Consider the following 14,479-nt stretch of genomic DNA (forward strand, 5'->3'; position numbering starts at 1 on the left):
TGATTCTTTCTCCAGTGGGGTGCTTGTCATTAACTCTTGAATAACAACTAGAAATCTGGGTCAGTGACCGACCCAGATTGGAACCTGCAATATTAACCTGGGACAGGTATATTCGGCTTCATTTGTTGAAATCTAGGACCAGCTTTTCCTCAGGGGTCAATTTAGTCTGGCATTTTTAAAAAAAGTTGGCAATCCTAGTTGCTCCTTAGCATGATTGCCTTCCCTTCCCTTCCAGTTTTGTTTTGTTTTTGTTTTTATATGGATGAAAACAGATCAGTCATGAGCCTTGAGGCTAAATTAGCCATTTTGCCAAAAAGCACCAAAGCTGGAGCTTTTCCATTTGCATGTCCTTGAGACTTGCAGATCTGAGGCCAATTTTTCTCGTAGACCTTCCAATGGAAACTTTTTGATAGCTGGTGTTCTCCACCTCATCCCTGTCTTCCCAGAGAACAGGGTGGTAACTTACATGGGAGAAGAAAATCTAGCTTATTATCTCTTTGCCAGGAGCTGGGCTTGGGGGTGGAGCTAATTGTGTGGAAGTAAATGCAGTCAGCTTTTCTTAAACTGGTTTGTAGGCTACCTTGAGGAGATAATTTGTGTTCATGAGTAAGTATTGTATATGTGTCCTTGATTCTCTTTTGTAAGGGAAAGAATGTATTCTGTTCCGTCAACTTAACCTGTAAATCTTGACAATACAGATAATTACATAGACTTCTTAATATTGCAATTTTTGCTCAGAATATATATTTTTTTCCTTGCAGATGGCACCCATTTTAAAGAGGAATGTTGCTACATCTAGGGAAACAATGGGAATGCATTTTGTTGAAAAACTGATTCAAAGAATTTCATGACCAATGAGAAAGAGATGCTCAAATAATATACCTTTACAAAAAATAAATTTATTTTATTGAAGAGCCGTGGTGACCCAGGGATTAGAATCCAGTATTGCAGGCTGACTCTGCCCCACTGCCAGGAGTTCAAGCCTGAGTGGCTCAAGGTTGACTCAGCTTTCCATTCTTTCGAGGTCAGTAAAATGAGAACCCAGATTGTTGGCTGCCATATGCTGACTCTGTAAACCCACTTAAAGAGTGCTCTAGAGCACCGTGAAGTGGTATATAAGTCTAAGTGCTATTGCTATTGCTATTTTAAAAGCTGTTACATCAACTCACAAATCCTAATTAAGATGGGTGTGACTATGACTGTCTGCTGAGGATCATAGGTGGTAATGGTCACAAACATGTCACAAGAGCGAGTCTGAAATCAGCCGAATGGAGTATAATATTTCATTATAGAAATCTTGAATCTTGGCTAAAAGCTAACTCTTTGGGGTGGGGTCAGTGGTGGGATTCAAGTAATTTAACAACAGGTTCTCTGCCTTAATGATTTCTTTCAACAACCAGTTTGCCAAACTGCTCAAAAAGTTAACAATAGTTCTCCCGAAGTGGTGCGAACTGACTGAATCCCATCACTGGGTGGGGCGGGGGGGGGGTGTTAAGTGGAATGCTCTCCTCTCTGTTGAAGGTGGCCCAGTTGCTTCCAGGAACTGGCAAGTTCTGATAGAGATCTGTGCATTGCCACTATGAATTTAGTTAATTCATAGATAAAATAATGATTTTATCTGTGCATTTCCAAGGAAATGAATATCATGCTACATATGGAAATTCCTGTTCTAAATTGTTTAATGGGTAAGTCTGCTGACACCAAGTGATTTTATGTTTAAGCTTATAGGCTTCAATCTCATAGTCAATGGAGGCTACTTTAATGAAATTGAATAAACCCTTATACATTCCCTTAAATTTGTTTTTCCTCCTAATAGTTTGAGAGAGAATCCCAATAAAAGAGAATATAGGTGGCTCTGAGTTGAAATGTGGAGTCTTTGGTGCTCTCTGAGCTCAGTTGTTTGTAGATATTTCATTACCCAACTAGGTATCATTGTCAGTGCTACTGAGTGTGGGATTTGCTCCCTGTTTAAGTTTGCTGAGAGAGAATGTTTGAAAAAACAGAAATATCTTGTGTTAACTGCAATTCCTGATAGTATTTTGTATGGAATCAGATGTTACTCATTGTAAGGCTCATTTTCTTATAACTGGATTGTCTTGTTTCTCCACTCATTACTTCTCTTTGCTATATAGATACTTCTGCTACGACTTGTATGTGCCTTAGAATCACAGATTGATTTATTATGTATCATCAAATTGTCTTCAGCTCCTAGTGACCACATAGATAGATTTTCTCCATCTGTTCTCTCAAGTCCCCCATCAGCATATACATTGCCACTGTAAATAAATTCATCCACCTTTCTGCTGGTTGTCCTCTTCCCTTCTCTTTTCTTTCCTTTCATTTTTCCCAGCATTGGAGCCTTTTTTCTGAAATCACAGAGAAGTCTATTATTTGCAAATTCCACTACCACATACTTCAGTCATCCCTTAATTTGCAGTTAAATGTGGGGATTCTGCCTTAATTCTACTTAGTTTAGTTTTATTAGAATGATTTAAACATCCTGTCCACCAGAGGTTGATGCAATTGGGGGGGGGGGAGAATGCATTTATTTATTCTACTTTAGGACTATCAAACTCATGGCCTGCAGGCCAGATGCATCACGCACTGCCCACCCCCGATTTGGCAAAGGGGAAAAAAGTCACAATACATCACGTGATGCCGTCCTGATGACGCGAGTTTGAAACCTCTGTTCTACTTCATACCCTCTGTTCCTGTATCTGTTTTCATAAAACAGAGGTCCTGAAGGAAGGTAAAAGGCTGCTTAATGTTAATGTGATGTTGACCAAAACATATGAATCAATAAAACAGTTGAAAGTGTGTTCATTATTAATTGAATAGAAACATGGTTTGGTATAAAGGTCTATGTGAACCAAAGCTATTTCGATTCATGTTTTTGATAGCTGCTGGCAAAACTTGGTTTTGAGCCAAAGGCTTACTCCCACATCCCAATATTATTTTTCAGATATTTTGTTTTAGCTGTTGGAGCCACTTAATTGTATTTTACCTCAGGGGGCAATTCATGCTTGTCTGCTTAGGACTGGCAAAAAGTTTAACTATTCCTGACACTGAAACTGTCTGCAATTCCCATAATAATTTACCAAAAAAGCTTGCAACTTACTATATTCAGTTTAGGAATCCAAAAAAGACAGGCAACATTAACTTAACAAGATTAAGTTGAGTTCAGGACTTGTATGATAGCTAACTCTGTTGCACAATTAAATCCACAAATAATAATGGCACCTAATTCTGAATATGCATGTATACATTTGCACTGTTAAGCTGGAGTCCTCTAAATGTTTAATTGACAGCGTGTCCACGTGAGCTTCATATATAATCCAACTCACATGTGTTGGATCAAGTTGTTGATCTGTTTCAAAACCAGCACTGAAAATTATAATCATGTAGATTAGATTTCAAAATTAAACTGAACTGTTTTCTTTCTTTAACCAGTAGCATTCACAAATGATATATTGGTGACCTGCTTCACACAATCATCTGGTATATTTGGTTTTGGCTCAGCATAATGTATTACACCCATAATAACTATCCATTATCTGCACTGCACTGTACCTTATCATTAAACCATTGTGTTTTTTTTTTAAACAAAAACAAAAAATCTTAATGATGCATAGGAACCAGAAGCTCAGGTAATCAATCTTTTGTCTGATTAATACATTCCACAATCAGATAGTCTCCATATGTGTTAGAGTACACCCCCAGAATTCTGTGCTAGAATTTACTACCAGATTAGTAAAAGGTGGATTTATTTTTCCAGACTAACTACATTACTAATAATAAATAAACACTTCTTAATTTTGTGAACATTGCTGGCAGAAGAGCTCTTTTGCCAAGTTTTCAAACATTTTGCCAGTCTGGGATTTTAATTGCAAATACCCTACTGCCAGCTCTCTTCTTATGGTGGTTACTGGCAAATTAAAACATTGGATTTGATGTGATAGGTGGGTTTTAGTAGAGACATTAATCGTTGCTATCAGGTCATTTTCCTTGCAGTCCATGCATTTATACTAAGGCGGTTCATCTACCATGACGTTTCTTATTTTCTTCTTACTGCTAATGATCTATGATCAAGATTGTTCTTGGTTAAACTTAGCTATGTCTTGACGTTCCGTTGACATCATTTCTGGTCTAACATTCCCAATCACATACCAAATAAAATGTACTAGGAGCTAAAGTAGCCTCCTAGAGTAGACCCATGGCAAGGAAGGTGACAAATAAATTTAACAAATTTAACAAATAAAAAATAAATTATATCCATTCCGTTTCCTTGGTAGTTTCACCTGTGGCCATATATTCTTAATGAATTTACTTCAAGATTCTCCTTTTGCAATCTTTCAGAGAAAATTCCAGGAATTTTACAAGCCAAATTCACCCAGCATCTGGATCTACCTTGTATTAATTATGCTGTGGCCTCCAAGCTCATTAATAAACATAATTTCTAAAGGGACAGTAGCACTGAAAACCTTTGGCGTTCAATATAAGCACCATGGTCCCAGCATTTGACTCCTGCCAGATCAGCAATGCTAGATGTCTTCCTTTCGGGGAGAAGGACACAATGTAAGAGGTTCTTAATTCCTATTTTATCCAATGTGCAAACTTTATTTCAGAGAAATAGCAAGGCAGTTTTAGGATTTTGTGCTGGAATAGGTGACTTCAGATATTTTAGTTCAACTTCTATAATTTCTGACATCTAGCTATATTAATGCCACTAATAAAAGTTATAGTGCCATAAGGCCATTTACATTCCCAATCTCCCTTTATAGTGGAGAAAACAGAGGGAGATATTCTTCAATTTATTTTTGCAAATTGGGTTTATTAGAATCTCAGCACCACATGTATTGTCAAAAGTAACAGTACAGTTGTACTGTAAAATTGGAATGGGTCATCGCCATCATGATCACATATGAGGCTGATAGGATAAAATGTTGTTGTTTGTGATTCAGGATATCATAAAAAATCCTTTCCAGTTCATATCTATTATCTTCGTAGAATTGTGTCAGGTGGTTTAGTTGGTAAGATAATAATTTAACTTGAGGTGATTTTTTCATTGCATTGGCATCCTTCAGTCTCAAAAGACTATGGTATCGTGCTCTGGAAAGAGGTCCTAAAAAAGCATCTAGTGTGACTAAAAAGGCCAATTCAAGAGTGGCAATCCCTTCCACACTGAGGGCAGATACATTCTGTTTGTGATTTTTGTGATTTTTTCAACAGAAATGTTTATTGAAGAACTGTCTTAATTTTACAAAATGAACAAGGAACAAAGTATGTCTTTATTGTCTCAAAGCACACCCATCTCATAACTCACAAATTGGCACATGTACCAATTTTTTTAGTTCCAAGTTTCCACACATGGTGGTTTTACAGGTTCTTGGTTTTTTGCATTTCCTTTTCTCTAGAAAGTTTATCTCCATGTTTGTTCCTGTTTCCACATCAACCTTATTCTTGCTCCTTCAGACTTGAATGTGGGAACTACTTTATTCCAATTCAGATCATGGTCCTCCTTTGGTTTAATACTTTTAGAAAATATTACTTCACAGAAAGACTAGTGAAAGCCTGCAACCAGCTTCCAGCAGAAGTTGTGGGTCAATCATCAGTAACTGAGTGTAAACATGCTTAAGATAAACATATGTCCATCATCCAATGAAATTAAAACTAAGATAAATCAGTTAATAAAATATAAAAATAATAATTATAAAAACAAAAAAACCTCAAAGGGCAGACTTGATGGATCATTAGGTCTTTTTCTGCCATCAGTTTTCTATGTTTCTGTGTTTCTAATATGATTTGTCCTGACTGCCAAGAACTCACCAGAAGTTCTCGCTGACATTTCTGTACCAGACTTTGAATCCAGGAATTTCTGCATGCTTTGGCACTAACCTACCATCATGTGGCTCAGATCTGCATTATGCTTTGATCTCTCAGCTGTTCTCAATGGCCAAGCATCACAAGTTTCTTACCTTGACTTTGCCCCTGAATCTGCAAGCAGCCTTTGGGGCAAGGTAAAGAAAGATCTTGGCCAATCATAGATTGGTCTCTGTTCTCATAAGCAAAGATATCCTCATATAGCCTAATCTAATTTTTCTGAAATATTACATCCATTCCTCTTAGGGGGCTAACTTTTCCTTATTTATTTAATATTACATCAATTTATATAGTTGCCCATCTCACATTGTGGCTCTGGGTGGAAAACACAAGAATTCATCCTGTTAGTTTGAACTATAATATCCTATGCAGGCACAAATCGTAGGTTTGCTTAAGTAGTAAAGAGAGCTGATGGGCATCCTTGATATTCCATGAAACCTCATGGGCATCTAATGACTAGGGAAGTTTGCTTTTAACCACAAACTGGACATGTGAGTGAGCGCACTGAGCTCCACTATGACCCAAATTTGTTTTTATTTTTCAGTACTAGAAGGAAAGTTTAAAGATCAACAAAGATTTTCTTTTGAAAAGATTAGAACACGGACATGAGAATCAAGTTCCTGCATCTGCCTTTTTGCCCTTAGTACCGCCAGTTTGCTTTTTCAATTAATTTCAAAAAAGGGCACTATTGCTTTTCAAGACTACCTTTCCTAATCTGGTGAGCTCCATGGATGTTCACCTGGATTACAGTTTGGAACCTGAGAATTCTAGGGATTAGTAGTCTAAATATGTCTGGAGATTTAGCAATGAGTTGCTGCACCCATAATAATGAGAGGTGCCGGCTGATTCAAAATTGTAACTGTTTAATGCTGAGAGGTTTGTATGGGTTTGCTTGGGGACAGATGGGGGTGATCGAAGCTTCATAAAAACGCCACAGTAAGTAAGATGGGAAGTTTTTTGCAGCCACCCTTAGGAAGTTGTTCCTAGTCTTTACGTAATCAGTGCAGACACCGATTCAATCATATTTCCCCTTGCTTTAAAACAATAGAAGACACACAGTTCCATTGCAAAAAAAGGACTATGTTTTAATTCATACTTGTTCTAAATATCAAAGGCCATGTTGTTGAAAATGTTGTGCCACCCTTCCGTTTTGTTGCAAAACACCTCATTGCTTCCGGTAGATTTTTGGGAAACTATGCATTGTGTATTTATACAGCGTACTATCTCTATATGAGAATCTTTGCACTGCAATGTTTTGGCTAAAAAATTTGACTTCAGTTGTTCATTAGATCTATCTGTACATGCATCAAGCTCCTATTTAGCTACCAGAAGGTTACAGGAAGTATGCACACAGCTACAGTAAGATCAAAGCTCCAGTAAGCTGCACAAGTGCTTGTAGCAACAGCTGAGAAAAAAAATCACATTTTCGTCCAGTGAAATCAGTTGTGCATTATCTATGGAAGGACTACAACAACAACAACAACAACAAATGTCTTCTTTCTGCAAGGACTCCTTGGTAGCAATTGTCACATATAAATGTGTGGGCTTCTGCATCTGGTTTACTAAGAATATTTTATGTAAACTGTCTGTGTGTATAAGTGCTGTTTTAAGACTCTTGTTCTGACCAAAGTACCTGTTAACAGATTTTTTTTAAAAAATACCATGAGAAAGATATAGTCGGTGATAACAATATACCAAGAGCAGTTTGAGGTAAACTGTCATATAACAGTATTAACCACAGTCACACCTGGTTTGCCAAGAAAAAAAAACGGTCTGTAGACAGTTAACACTTAAGGACCATTATGATGCTTAACAGGGTCTGTCTATTTATAGCAAGTATGTCAACTAGCAATTGTCCATATGCAGCCAGCCAGAACATTAGATCTAGAGTACAGCCTTAATTTAATTCAATGGTCATTCCTTTTTCCCACTGAAAATTAGAAAAGAACTTATTCTTTTCTGGTTAGACCAGAGTCATTTTAGCAACAAATAGTCATTGTAGATACTGTTTCACCAAGGTGATGCTCCATCTAATTCACAGGGCTTAGTAATGATGTTTCTTGAGATAATGCTAGTACTGCTTTATGGTTTGACAAGCTATCACTTGTTCCCCTCTTTTTCCTCCTGTTTCCATAAAGACAACCTGTACAGGCAGTCCTTGACTTGCAACCATTCATTTAGTGTCAACTCAAAGTTACAAGGGCGCTGAAAAAAGTCACTTAACTGCTTTCAGCACTTATGACTGTTGTAGCATCTCCGTGGCATGTGATCCAAATTCAGGCACTTGGCAACTGGCATGTATTTATGATAGTTGCCCTGTCCTGAGGTCACATGATTGCCATTTGTAACTTTCCAAGCTGGCTTCCGACAAGCAAAGTCAATGGGAGAAGCCAGATTCGCATAACAACCGCATGATCCACTTAACAACTGCTGTGACTTGCTTCACAACTGGGGCAAAAAAAGATTGTAAAATGGGGCATAATTCCCTTAACCGTCTTGCTTAACAATGGAAATTTTGAGCTCAGTTGTGGTCGTAAGTCAAGGACTAGCTGTAATAGTGTCCATGTCACTTTAATAATCTGTTATTAGTATCAATCATTTATATCCCATACTTCTGCATCAAAAAAATGCATTTAGAATGATTGACAGAAGAGCAGAAAACACAATCTACAAAAACAAAATAAAACACCAAGCTATGAAATAAACAAGAAAAAGAAATAGCTAAAGGATATATCAATTAAACATCCAACAACTGAAAGAAGCTATGTTTGACACAGTAGCATGGAGAGCCTTTCCCTATAAAGAGTCAGACATGACTGACTGGTTAAAACCTCAACATATCAATTAAAATTGAGGTATATTAGAAAGGGGCTTAATTTAAAAACATTTTGTACAAAATCCTAGCTTTGGAATGGCACAAAAATGCCCATTAAACATCTGACAAATCCTGTTCCTGTAGTGCAGCTGATTAGATGGAATTTAACTTTTCTCTCCCCCAAAAAGCTTTTATTTTTTATATCATTCAGCTCATAGAAATGTCCAAATAACAAAAATTCTAATTCCACCCAGGATAATTAGGCAGGTTGGTTTAGCCCCTAGATAATTTCTGATTTCCTGGTTAGACTGAGGACACTCCATTTATGTCCTTGACTGAGCAAAGTGCTGTCAATCTCCCTGAAGTAGTTGGCTTTCATGAAAGATAAATTCTCCAAAGAAAGAAGTAATCTACCTATGAATTTAGAAATAGGAAGGCCAGATAACTGCGCTTAACCCATACTCTGTGTGATGAATCCCAGAAGCTTATCCAAGAAAACAATTTTATCTTTCTTTAAAATCTGCTTAAAATTGAGGCCTGGGGATACCAGGCAAACATCTCTTATGTAAGAAAGCCTAGTAATATAGTCCATTTTGATTATGGGGATTTGAGTTAACCCACATATAAGGTGAACAAGATAAAATATTTTCCCTTTATCGTTCATGTGTATGTTACACTTCCAAGGCCAATTGTGTATCTCCCTTGGTAAAGTGGTAAGTGAGAGTGATTTCTCAGCTCCTGTACTTAAAACAGAGAAGCTCTTGAACTTTGAGTGGGTGCCTAGGTGGATGCATGTATAGAAAAGTAGGGTGAACAGAAACAAAGCTATGACAGCAAACCCAGTTACTATACCTGGATGGCCTATTTCCAAACCCAATGAAAAAGGCTGACTATCTCCTATTTTGTAATATCCCAAACAGCTTCAGGTTTGCCTTTTATAATTTGGCAAGTCAATCTTTTGGGTTAGGTGGTTATGTTAAACTGGAACTTTTGTTGGGATTCCTAACTTTTGGTCCTTCTTTCTTAGCAAATTCATTTTTCTTTCTTTTTTTTCCCCTAAAGGCCAGTAAAAGCCAATAGTGGTTTCTATTTTAGGAGGTTCTGTATTTTCCAGGTATTCAGACAATGGTGCCAAGAATTCCTAAACAATATAGCTAGCACATGGCTGAGAATTCTGGGAAGTGGAGTCCCAATACGCTTTGGAGGATTCCAACTTGATGAATGTACTGTCTTCATGTTCTATTTGTCAAAACTGTTTCTACAGTATTAGTGACTAGTGATTATTATACACTGCTAGAGTATAGCAGTGTATATACTCAAGCAGCCTAGACCTAAAAAAATAAACAGGAAATGCCTTTTCTCAGCTGTTAGTGAAAAGTCTTTTGTGAAATATCAAGTGAGGGTTAAAATGCACTTCAGGAAATGTTTAACATTGGCCATTTCCCATATTGGTTAGCATGTGCAGTTTTCTCAAGGCTTCATGCTGCATTCTGTGATACTGGTTTTTTTTGTGTATTACATGCACGTGTCTATTCCTATTGCTACTACTCTATAATCAGTCATTCGGATTTAAAATACATTAAAAATATGATCTTCTGTACTTTGCCATAACTAAATTAGGCACAGGAAATGTACAGTTAACCCAGAAACTGGCATCTTCACATTGCTATCAAATTGCATCCTTGCTACACTATGCTTCTCTTGATTTTAGCTGTTAGCATACAGAACCTACATTTAGATGCCATAAATTCAGATACTCAACCTGGCAAAGCTACAGCTTTATATTTTTAAATTTGCAGATAGGTCTTTCATGTTGCAAGTTAGCTCATTCTCCATTTCTGTGGTGAAGGTCCCTAATAATAAATGGGAAGGAATTTGATGATACTTTTGTTATAATTTGTGTGTGTGTGTGTGTGTATCAAGGGTGAAGCCAACAGCAGCAGAACATATGCTTATGAACAGTAGCAGTGTTTAAAGCCATAATAAAACTATTTGAGAGTTATCAAGAACAAAGATGAGCTCCCATAAATGTTAGTGCAGGTAGAATTGATGGGGAAATCAGCTGATCAGGCAAATCAGTTGATCCATCCCAAAAGTGTGGTGAGGCTACCAAGAACAACACCTCCAGCCAACCTGACATTGCAAGGAGGCACTGTTCCTTGGGCAGTTGTGCGACACAGTGCCATTACTTTCTCCATTGAACATCCTTTCCTTCAACAATTGGGCAGGTTGGAAGTTATTTTTTAATGCAGTGTCCTATAGAAACCATCTCTAGGCAGATTTGACAAGCACTGGTTTTTTTTATAATTGAAACAACAGATCAAGCCTCTTTCTCATAATTATTATTCTCCCATGGGAGGGGGGGTATGAGTAGTTGCCAGATAGAGGATTTTTTTTGTTTTGTTTTATCACCAACTTTTCTGGCTTTAGATGCTATAAGATTTTGCACTGCGTTTACTGCTGCTTTTTTAAAAAAATGTTTTATATGCTTTATCATTGCTAGGTCTTGAGTTACAACCATTCATTCAGCAACCAATCAACGTTATAATGATGCGAGACAATGGGTACTTTCAACCGGTCCTCAAAAGTTGAGGCTGTTACCATGTACCTGTAGTCATGTAATGATAGTTTATAATATTAGTTTCCCATATTTCTTTTCTACTTCATTGACCATGAAACCCAATAAAAATAATTCTGCCTCTTGTATATTTCTAACACGTACCTTATTGAAAGCATAATGGTCGCTATCAATCAAGACTTAACAGTGTCAGGCACTGTTTTGGTTTTAGAGCAATTAAAATATTTTGCTTTCTATTTCATCTCATTTTTACTGCAAAAATAAAATTGTCATAAACTGTTTTATGAGCTTTGTTTTGATAAGCAATATATACAATATATACAGAAGTAAAATACTTCCATCGCTTATCAGAAGCTTCCTACTTCTTAGTGGCTTTTAACAGTCCTGGTTTCTCCCAAAGAATCTTGGAACTGAACTAATGAAAAATAATGACATTGGAGAATACTTGTCCCAACCCCTTTCTTCACATAGTATAGTTCCTAGGCTTTTCTCATACAAAAGAACAATTGTTACTCATCTGAAACGTCAGTCATACAGGTTATGGTTATTTTATCTCAGTTTTCTTTGTAGAGGAGTCTTAAATACTCTAGGATTCTGAACCACCCTATTAGTATCAGATACCTATCTATAATGAAAATGCCCCTCAAGTCAACGTAACCTTATTCAAATGAAATTTGCAACATGCTGGCATTCTATCAGTTTCAGCTTTAAGTCGGTCATAATTAAATTAAATCTCACTCATTTCAGTGGGTATGCTTTGAACCGATGATCCAGCCAATTGCACATTTGGCATGTTGCACCTTGCCAAAGGGGGGAAAAAAATCTGGAGATGTTTGAGAGCAGTATACTCACCACCATGGAAACAGTATCTAGGGTTGGACCACAATGGAGGAAGTTAACTGCAAAGATAATGAAGGGTTCCTAATGTCTTTTTAAAGAAACCTTTTGGAAAGAGACACAGTTGCAATTATAAGAACTCCCACTGAACAGATTCTGGCTTGTGAAAACGGTTTCTTTCTGACTATTTAAATCTCTCCTATTGAGACTGTAAATTCTTCAAAGGAGGTACTTTAATGTGTCTTGGTAGCAGCCAAGTAGTAATAACGGTTGATTCTGATAGGCTGCTTGGTAAATTATCCTCTATAAATAATAAACCTTGACAGCTGGAAGGTTGGAAACGATTTTCTTAAAATAAATTTGATCCTTCATCCTGAGATTAGGAGTGAGTTTTTAGAAAATTCGGTGTCAACATCAATATCTCCATTAAATGATGTGGAGCTTAAAATGCTCAGTGGCAGTGTGACTCTTATTTCCTAATATGTTGGAGTTGATATTTCCCCTTAATCAGTTAATAATAGTGTGGTATTGACTTCCCATTAAAGAACATAATCTCTTCCTTTAAAAAAAGCCTTTCGTTGGGAGGAGGTATTATGCTTTGGATTAAGAATGGATCACATAGACGTGTAAAGGATTGTTCTATTTTTCTCTTTTCTGTAACTTTTATTGAACAAATCTGAGCATGTGTTTCTGCAGGCAAACTTTAGTTTTTAATCTGTGCTTATTCTTCCATCTTGCTTTGCTAGTACCATTAAACTGTGAATATAATAGATGTCTATTGTCACTGGAAATATATATATCATTTTGACAGTTGAATATGACTATATGCATGCCCTCCCTGTATCCTTGCTGTTGAATGACAATTGCATGCATATGGTTATATTTAACAGTCAATGACAACTGTCATTCAATGAGTAATTGTATCTATCCAACTGTTTTCAGCACTCTGTGGGAGGTTTACAACATTAGCATATTGCCTTCAACAATCTGGGTCCTCATTTTACTGACCTCGGAAGGGTGGAAGGATGCATTGAGCCCATCAGGATAAAATTCCAGACTATGGGCAGAGTTAGCCTGCAATACTGCATTCAAATTACTGCGCCACCCAGAGCTCCTATAATGAATGTCCTGTTCCACAGCAACATTTAGTAACTGTAGAACCTGCAGTGCATTACTAGAAAGTCTGTTTGGTGTAGCGGTTAAAGCATGAGGCTAGAAACTAGGAGACTAGGAGTTCTAGTTCCACCTTAGGCACAAAGCTAGTTAGGTGACCTTGGGTCACTCACTCTCTGTTGACTCTAGGAAAGAGACAATAACAAAGCCCTTCTGAAATGTTTTCTTGCCAAGAAAACTGAAGGGACCTGCCCAGGCATTGCCAAGAGCCAACACTGACTAAAAGGCACCAAAATAAGCAAGCAATCCTCTCCCCATACAAAAATAAGCATGTATGATATTCTCTATTCCAATCAGTATGAATGTGAATGATGTAAGCTCTGTCATTCATTTCACAGGATGCTTCTGCTGCATTCTCTTAAAGTTCAACCCAGCTATTCCAGTGTTTTCCTTGGTCATTTCTGTGTATATATGCATAGAAGATAACTTCAATTCCTACCAAAGTCTTTGCTTCAGTTCTTTGATGTGGCATTTTTCTTGCATTGCTGCCATAAATTAAGCACTTTTCTGAAAGATTTGTACACGTGTAGTAAAAAAACATCACTGAAAATTATTGCCTAAAAGAAACCATGGCAGACTATTTATTGTAATATAAAATTTCCTTTAAACTGCACTATCCTTGGCTTTCTGATGGGATAAACTGTATATTCTGGAGAAATGTTCACTGAAGTTTCAAACTAAATGTGCTTTTGTCTTACACCTGGAAGCAAATTTGGGTCCCAGGCTCAGACTGAACCAAACATTAAAATTATGTAACCCTAGATAATGGATGGGTATTGCTTATCATGATTGGCTGTTGCAAGGAAGCAAAATTGCAGCCTGTAAGAAGGATTCTCCTAGTTTTGCATGTATAAATTTCTAGTTAAGTTGGGGTGTATGAAACCATGGAGGTTTCAGTATAGTTTCTTAGCCTTCTAAGTAAGCACTGGCATTAGCTCTTCAGAACATGCGATTTATTAAGCTGCCAAACTCAAAATTAGTTTGCATTAAAACCAGTCTTGATCTGATTTGAATTTCGATATCAATTCAAAAATTGATTTGATGATGTAGTTTGCTTTGGAAAATTGATACAATTTGATTTGGATTTTTGAAGTTCATTTGTGCATGCTATCGTGGAAACCTCACTGGACGCCATTGCTTAACTGAATCTAAGACGGATTAGTTACTGTAATAGGTTTCAAATGACAACTTCTCTA

At 37.0% G+C, this 14,479-nt stretch overlaps 1 protein-coding gene across 7 annotated transcripts in view; it reads left to right on the forward strand.

Annotated features, from left to right (window-relative positions):
* Nucleotides 1-14,479, forward strand: part of TCF7 (transcription factor 7) — a 141,722-nt gene that overhangs the window by 30,452 nt on the left and 96,791 nt on the right. The gene's annotated exons all lie outside the window — the stretch shown is intronic.

The sequence above is a fragment of the Pantherophis guttatus genome, chromosome 2, assembly GCF_059756535.1.
Source record: "Pantherophis guttatus breed Tessera chromosome 2, ASM5975653v1, whole genome shotgun sequence".
NCBI classification, from domain to species: Eukaryota; Metazoa; Chordata; class Lepidosauria; order Squamata; family Colubridae; genus Pantherophis; species Pantherophis guttatus.